Source organism: Gossypium raimondii, chromosome 13 (genome assembly GCF_025698545.1).
Source record: "Gossypium raimondii isolate GPD5lz chromosome 13, ASM2569854v1, whole genome shotgun sequence".
NCBI lineage: Eukaryota > Viridiplantae > Streptophyta > Magnoliopsida > Malvales > Malvaceae > Gossypium > Gossypium raimondii.
Genome location: NC_068577.1, coordinates 34,848,538 through 34,855,255, shown reverse-complemented (window position 1 = coordinate 34,855,255; position 6,718 = coordinate 34,848,538).

The following is a 6,718-nucleotide window of genomic DNA, read 5'->3' as shown; positions in this document are numbered from 1 at the left end:
TTGCACTCTTGTGTTAGGCATTTTATTAGAGAGTAAACCTTATTGTAAGTGAAGTTGTTTTGGATGAGTGATTTGTAAACAATTGGGTTCATTGTTGGGGTTGCAATTATCCAATGTGTAATGGTAGACTAGGCTTAAGCCAATAGGTGATTGACAGCCGCCAAACGTGTGAACATTTGGATAGAAAATATTACCGCAAAAGATATTAAAATAAGACAGTGGTGTCCGCAAGTATATGGGTCAAACTGTAATATAATAAGTGTTGCAACGGAACAGAGGGAAGTATTCTGAGGATCGTACCCAAGGGAGGACAAATTAAATCCTAAATATGTTTCTACAATAATAAGTTTAAATAGTAATAATTAAAATCTATATTATGACAACCAATAAAAGAGATAAAAATCATAAAATAAATTCAACTAAATTAAATAATAGAAAACAAACAAACAACTTAATCAGATTAGCAGGCAGGAGATTAACTCGTTTCAGTAGTTGTAGTTGACATCAGAATTTGGGTTTTAATGGAATTAACTATTAATCAACTAGTATTACCTCCTAGCCTCTACTAATTAACTAACCAACAGGTACTTGCTTATCTCCCGACCTCACTTTCCCCTCCAAGATAAATCACGATTTACTTGTCAATCTTAGGGTTTAAGCATACATGATTTAAAACTAGTAGGTTCCTTCAGGGAACTCATATTCTTCTGTTAACTACTCTCACATCCACTCGTTAGTCTTCGTAGAGACTTAGCCTCTCATGAGTCTAGATGCCATAACTCTTATATTTAATTTAAACATACAAAATAACACAATTAAATTCAATAAGAGAAAGGTAAGAAATTGCTCAATCGATTGAATCGAATGGGATTAGGGTGGCATAATCTTGTAGTCATTAATTGATCTTCGATGTTTGTGAACGAACAATAAAAGAGACTGATGAATACTTTAATTAAAATGACTTAGTTTCAAAACTGAATCTAGTCGAAAAGAACAAGAGTATCTTGAAACGAAAAAGAAAATACTTAAATCTAAATCTATTACGGCTCTTAAAGGCTTGCCCACATGTTGGCCATAACCTTTCTATTTATACAAATTTTTAGAAACCCTAATTAGGACTATTACAAGCCCTAATCCCAGAAATAATTGATTGCGCGAACGATTTTAGCCTTTATGATACTTGTGTCACACGTTTAGCCTGTGCCCCACATTCAGCCCTGTGTCGCAACACAGCCAAGGTGTGTCACGACATGACATCAATTTCCCAAGCTAGAAGTTTCAGCTTCTCATTGTGCTGCACTCGAGTGTCGTCCCTAAGGCTATTAGACTGCTCAATACTCATCTTACACACTCAATTAAACATATTAAAACTACCTAAGGGCTGAATTAGCCTAATATGTCAACTAACATAAAGTATTGCGTAAAGACACTTATTTTGCAAATAATTAAACCTAAACTATGAAAACTGAAAATGCGATAACTAATTATAAGATGACTAGAAAACAAGCCTCCTAAGTGCTGGAATGTACTAAAACTACCACCTCATTTGGCAACAGGTCAATGATCTGGATGACTATTGAATAAAATCATTCACAAAGCGAAGCTCCACAGAGTAGGATTGTTTTCTGAACTGTGTTAACAAAGTTTGTGTGTTTACTCCTCTCCTTCTTTCATGTGTCTACTGCCTTTGTTACACAATTTTGTTGGAACTTGTGTTCGAACATTAGTTGTGACACTGAATTAAGACAGTTCCAACTTTTATCTGAACATCAACTAGGACATCAATTTGGGACAAGGAGCAAACTGATTGCTACTTTTTCAATTAGTATTAGAGTAGACTTCAGATGCACTTAAAAGAGATCCTGAGCTACGATTTGCAATAATAAAGTTGAAGAAGAAATGTCGTTCTATCCCACATTCGCTTTCAATGATTAAAGCATCAAATTCAAACAATGGGCAATGATGTTCCTTTTAATAGTCTAGAGGATGCTTTTAGGCATATGTTGAGGAAAATGGAAGTGATGTGTCAATTGAATGATTTTTTGAGAGAAGAAATTGTCATTCTCAAAGGAGAATAAATTATATATTGCTTAATAAGCAACTATTTTGGTCATTTTACTTTTGTGTTTTTTACTTTTAAAGTAAAGAATTTGTAACCAAAATGGAGAAGAGCATCCAACGGGGCCAAACACGTCAACCCTTCTTACTTAGTCATGAGGCAACATCTAACCTTTTTTTAAGAAATGAACATAAACCAAAAGCAAAATTAAGAATCGATTGAGCTGGTATAATTGGATACTATGTTTAAGTGATAGAAAAATGAAAAAAACACAAAATCTAAATAAAGAGGATAACATAGTACATATTAATGTTAACTGTTAAAACTGAATTTCACTAATGTACATGATACAAATTCATATGATTAAACTTTGATGAAAGGGGAACATTGCGAAACTAGTTTTGTTATGATGACACCATTGCCAATGAGAACACCATTTAACTAGTTCATATGATTCATATGGTTTCCATTACCAATGAGAACACTATTTTGTAGCGAGCAAGCTAATTCTACTCCTTTATGATTAAGAGAAGTTATCAAATTTCTTACAAATCAAAATTTAAACTATAGGGTATAAATGAAGCTTATTGGTTTATCTTTATTTATTAAAACAATGAGAGTACCCAATACTAATTTTCCTAAAATTGAGAAGCATGAACTCAATTTAAGCCAAATTCAACAATGAAACTAAATTAATATTTTGACAATATATGGAAAATTATTTGGTATATAAGTGGTGGAAATTTTAACTTCACAACCATGGTTGAAATTTTGTCATGTGTCTTTAAATTGTATTTAAAAAATTAAAAATAATCAAATAAGGGTAAACTACATAAATAGTCACCCAACCATAAAAAATTTCATTTTAAGCACTCAAAATAAAAATTTGCAATTTAAGCACCATGTTATATAGTTCAATCATTTTGCTCATTCTGTTAAATCACAAACGACTAGTTGACATGACAGTTAAAAATTGGTATAATAACAAATTTAGCCCTCAACTTTTACATATAATATTGATTTAGTCATATTTAAAAAAATTAACGCTCAAAATTTACAAATATTCTCAATTTTATCTTAATTCTAAAAAAATTCAAAGAAATATATGAAAATACATAAATAATTTAAAAAATATAATAATAAATTTAGATTTTATATTAACCTTAAATAAAATAAAAAATCCTCCACGAGACCTCCCCTACCATCGTCCCGTCCTCCCTTTACCTCCACCACCCACCCGTTATTATTTGTGTAGTTTACCTCTAAATAAGACAGGTAACAAAATATCAATCTTACTTGTGGTGTTAAAAGTTTACATTTGTATACCAAACAATTACATGTGCTCACACATAGAGAGAGAAACATATACCATGAAACTTTTTTGGCCATATATTGGGTCTAAAACCCAAACATATCTTGCAAATTCATCCTTATACCTCCTCCTCTTTTCCTACAATGACAATTCTAATGATTATCAGCAAATGAAATTTTTATTTTTAAAAAAAATCTATCATTCAAACATAACACAACGACCCATTACTCATTACAAGAGAGATAAAATTCTCCAATATAATCAAAATTGTAGTTTCCTTTGTAGCTTAATTGATAGTTGTCATTGAAGCTAGAGTCTATGAATTAAATAAAGTCAACACCATTAACCATTTTTCAACAATAATATTTGTATTTAATTAAAATGAAGCACTAAATTCTTGAAAAACAAAGACTCACTTGATAGAGGGTAACGTCCACAAAATTCTAAAAGAATTCGAAGGTATTTCAAAGTTTTAGAATATTCATTTTGACTCGAGAGACTCTAAATTGATTCTTACAGTTTGGACAACAAGAAACCAATTAATAAATATTATAATTGAAATTGGCATCAAAATAAAATAAATGAAAAAGATGTGAGATGGAATGAAGAAATTGATGGAAGTGTGGAATATAAGTATAAGTGTCTAATTGAACCTTCCAAAAAAGATTTTCTGACAAACTCAATTATACAACTCTAATCGACCATCGAAGAACGAATTTTTGGTAATCGAAGTTTAAATAATTTCTCCCAAAAATTCAAAATTAAGTAAAAAGAGTACAAAGAATCTCATGAGATACAAATAATAATTGAATCTTGCAAAATAAATAAACTCCAAAGAGTGTTTTATTAATCAAATAATCAAAAATGTCTAACATAATAAATAACGAAGGTGCCTTTATATAGGCTATAAATTGAATGAAAAACAAATTATCAATTTAATTAAACTTATAAATTGTCTAAATAATAAGTAATTCTAGTTGAACTAAACTTTCTTACTAACTAAGAAACATAAAAATTCTAAAGAAATTAAAACACTTAAAAATATCGTAAAATTTGAAATAAATAAATGTAAAAAATATAAAAGTTCCTAAATACATTATTGGGCTTATATATCATCAAAATTAAACTTTAAAATCGAACCCAATATGATTTAAACATGAATCAATGTCCAAAACTTGTAATTCTCATAATAACCCAATCCAAAAGTTTCTGCTCGCATATTCTTTCACTTAAACGACCATAACTTGAGGTCCCGAACTCAAAAAGAGGTTATTCAAAATGTTTTTCGAAGGTAAAAGACAGATCTATCATCAGTCAAAATACATTTCAACTTAGAAATACTAGGATCTCATCTAAAAATACGTCAAAGTCAGCTGAATTTTAAAACCTGAAAATTTATCTCGTTAATGAATTTAATTTAAAAAAATTCACCTGATTAATATATGTATCACTACTCTAATCTTCTTTATTGATAATCCCAAAATTCTTCTAATAGAGAATTGAGGGGAGGAAGCAGAGCAGGATCGTATTCAGGTTGTTTTAATAGAGTTCCTCTCAAAGGAGCAACAAATTCCTAAAAGAATGAAACAAGTCCACTAGATAAATTCAAGTTAAGGTTAGAGAAAACATAATCATTCCTCTCTTTCAGATAGGTTCTCTCTTACTTTCTATTCTCTTTTTGAATATGAATTGAACTCTCTAATTTTACCTCATAGAAATTTTCACTCACCAAAGTTGGACCATCAAATTGACTTTTATCACTTAAGGTTTCTTTTCTTTCAGTAATTTTCCATGAATCATCTCCATTTCCCTTTAACCCCTCATAAAAATTTTGAATATTGAATTCATTAGAATATAACTCTGTAGGAGGAGAATAGATGTCTAACCCATCCAAATTCGCACACTCTAGGAAACAATTCTCACTATTAACTTTTTCGGTTCACAAAGTTCACTATCACTATCATCATAGTTTACACTATTACTATCATTATAACTCACACTATTACTATCAACTTCTTCGACATCAACTTTGAAACAAGGTGCCATGTTAGATGTAGACTTAAAAATAGGCACAAAATCACACTTACTGCCTTTACAAACGGTGTCACTGGAAGTTTCTTACTCATTTATATCATCATCGTCAATGATAGCTGTAACACCCTAGATTTTTGGGTTAGAAGTTTTGAGCTTTCTGGTTAGGTTCAGTGAGTAGGTTGAGCAATTGAATTTAGTTGTACGTTTTGATGTCAGAATGGGCCTGTTAGTTTAGTGGTTAGTTTAGAGTTAGTGTATCTCTAGGTCACGTGTTCGAATCCTTGCGTGTGCGTTTTGGAGAAATATTTTTGTTTTGTTAAATAGTAGATTTGTTTTAAGTTTAAAAATAATTATTTTGTTTTTTTTATTTACTGCTTTCTTTCTTTTCACGTTCTCCTCTCTCTCTCCTCTATTCCTTTTTTTTCTTTTTTTCTTCTTTTGGAAAATAATTTGTTTGTGGTTTTCAGACAGCTTCGGTCTCTTTGTCGTCGAGTTGGTGTCTAGACGTCTTTGATTTCGAATCAGGTGTGGGTTCAAACTCTCCAACTCCATATGCGATTTGTTGTTTCGATTATGTGGAATTTGATATATTCTAAGTGGTTTGGTGAATATGTGGAAGGTTTCACTTCTAAGTTGCCTGAAACTTAGTTTTCTATGGCATGTTTTTGAACTGTTACAGTTTAGGGGGCCTTTTGTTGCAAATTCACGGTTTGCAGGATGCTTCGAGGTGGTTTCGGGACCACATGGGTGGCCACACGAGTGTGTGCCTATTCACACGACTGCGTGCCTGTTCACACGGTAGCGTGGAATTAGGAATTAGAGTTTTCGGGTAGGGTTAGGTGCCACACGATCATGTGGCTGATTTGGGGAAATTAGTCGATTTTCATACGACCGTGTCCCATGGGCACACGGGCATGTGTGCTTGGGAATTAGGTTTTGGATGATTTGGTACCACACAACTGTGTGGCTAATTTGAGGATTTAGGGATCCCACACGGGCGTGTGTTAGGATACACGACTGTGTCCGCCCTGAACCATATTGTAGCATAATTGGACAGAGAGTTACACGGCCTGTTCACATGGCTTTGTCCCTTGCCCATAGGGGCGTGTGCTTTAGCCGTATAGTCGTATAGCCCTAAGTTATCAATTTTAGTTCCGTGTATGTTTTTTATTTGAAACTGTGTCTGTGTGTTCTGACCCTTGGCTAGGCTTTAGTGAGAGTAGTTAAGACTCTGATCTGGGCTTCAGCTTATGTGTTATTTGTGAGTTTTGTGCGAAATATTTGAATTTGAACCCGGTTAGTTAGGTATCTGC